We start from the raw sequence: 2,107 nt of genomic DNA on the forward strand, positions 1-2,107 counted from the left end.
TATCAGCTGGCTTTGCCCTCATTGTAGGTAAGCCTGTGTCCCCAAGGACCGTAGCACCGAGGTATAGGGACTATGTCTGATTCCTTTCTGCCTCAGTGTCTGGAACAAGGTTTGGTATACTAGGTACTTCAGGGGACTGACACATTTTATGTGACCTCAGGGTAGAACCAGGACCACTGGGTGTAAAGAAAAAGGACTTAGGCTCCAAGCCGACCACAGTGGGGACCAGTGGTCTTATGAAGGGTATCTGCAGAGGTATGCAAACTGAAATTGTATTAAGTGACTTTAAGGTCCCTTCCAACTCAGAGGCAAATGCTTAAAAATCTGCCTGGGTTTCAGAAATGTGGGATTGGGTATGCATTTATTCATTCATTCAATTAATAAATATTTACTGTGTCAGATATTGTCCTAACTTTTGTGGATACAATGGTAAAACAGACAAAATTTTATCGACGGCTTACATTGTTCTAAGTGCTTTAGATACAATAAACCAATGGCTCCTCACAACCTTTTTTCTAGTATTATTACCTGTAACTACTATACTGAGGCACAGACAGGTTAAATAGTTTAAGTGAAATATTGCATGCAGAAGCCTTAGCACAGTGCCTGGCACCTGGAAGGGGCTAGGTCACTGGGAGCTCTAAGGTACTGCAGCGATCTTCCCCGTCCTGGCCATCCTCCCCGGACTTCTCATTGATGCTCCCTTCTTCCCCCTTCGTTCTCGAGAACACACGGGGGTCTGTATCTGTACGGTTCCTTCCTCCTGAGTCCCGGACCGGCCCCACCAGACTCTGCTCCAGCCCAGTGCCAAGCTTTGCACACCCGGCCGGGAGAAGCACTCCAGCCCTGTTCACGAAAGAGCCGGTTTGGGCGTGGGGCAGCCGTGCACTCTCGGTCACCTACCCCAGACGTGCAGCCCGAGACTCCCCCATCAGCAGGCACCTAGTCCCGGAGACGAGGGAGAACCAGACTCCGGGACTGCCCCCTGGACTAGCATAGCCCTTACACCGGCGCCACCGCCGGGGCGAGCACCACCCTCTCCAGCTGCAAAGGCCCTCCGCCCGCGGACGGACGCAGCCGTCTCCGGTCCTGACACTGTTCCTTAGGGTGCGCTCGGCCTCTCTCCTAGGCCAACACTGTCCGCCGAGTGAAAGTGGCTCCCGCCCCAGCCAGTGCAGTCCTAAGGGCGAACGCGGCCCCCCTCACCCCACTGTGTCCGCCCAGTCCCAGAGCCCGCTCAGGCCGTTCCCCGGCCCGGCCCGGCCCGCGCACCCCGGAAGTGGCAGGGTGGTCCCCAACGAACCGGGCCCCGGAGCCTCCCCCGTCCGGGAGCAGCCTCGGGGGACTCCCCACACTGGTGCTACCCAGATTTGCGCCCCCTCGGGCCCGCGCGGGCCTTACCTGTCCCGCCAGGTGAGCCGCCTCCGGCTCAGCCCCTCCCCCGCCCCCCTCGCCACTCACCTGGGGCGCAGGTAAGCGTCTCGCGGGAGCGCTGCACGGGCCGCCGCTGGGGACACACTTCCTGCCTCCGCGAAGCGCCGCTGCGGTGCACCTGGGCTGAGGCCCCGCCCCTAGACTCTGGGCGAGGACCGCCCGGCTTGTCTGGGCCTAGTTCGGGTCAATGAGGCCTGGCGGGAGCGGCGGGAGGCGCTGACACCCAGTCTCCTCTTTTAAACGGGCTGGGGGGTCCCAGGAACCTCGGGGTGTCTAGGGAGCGCCTGCCAGACCTTAAAACTCTAGTTCAAAGGGAAGCTCTCCCTGCCCTCCATGCCTGACCGCTTTTCTGTTAATGAAACAGTTCCCTGTACCTCTTTTATTTATTCATTTATTTATTTTTTAAAGACAGGGTCTTGCTGTGTTGCCCAGGCAGGAGTGCAGTGGCTAGTCACAGGCACAATCATAGGGAAACTACAGCTCGAATTCCTGGCTTCAAGCCAATCCTCCTGAGTAGCTAGGACTACAAGTGCCTGCCACCATGCCAGACTGTACTTTTTTTTCTTCCGTTTTATATAACTGTTCAGTAGTAACATAACCATTCAGTTAACCATTCAAAAGTAACCACTCAGATTTCTCTCTCTCTTTCTTTTTTTTTTTTTTTTGGCTGGGG

The 2,107-nt window shown here is 56.2% G+C and overlaps 1 protein-coding gene across 2 annotated transcripts in view; it reads right to left on the minus strand.

Moving 5' to 3' along the window:
• Positions 1-1,513, minus strand: part of KDF1 (keratinocyte differentiation factor 1) — an 8,374-nt gene extending 6,861 nt beyond the window's left edge. Inside the window, exon 1 of one of the 2 annotated variants that reach the window (XM_023519082.1) lies at positions 1,462-1,513. The gene's annotated coding sequence lies outside the window, so the exon portion shown is untranslated. Of the gene's footprint in view, positions 1-1,401 lie in introns of both variants that reach the window. The other variant, XM_003799809.1, reaches the window with a different exon arrangement.
• Between the last annotated feature and the right edge of the window lie 594 nt (positions 1,514-2,107).

The sequence above is a fragment of the Otolemur garnettii genome, unplaced genomic scaffold (genome assembly GCF_000181295.1).
Source record: "Otolemur garnettii isolate 467f Iridium unplaced genomic scaffold, OtoGar3 scaffold00156, whole genome shotgun sequence".
NCBI classification, from domain to species: domain Eukaryota; kingdom Metazoa; phylum Chordata; class Mammalia; order Primates; family Galagidae; genus Otolemur; species Otolemur garnettii.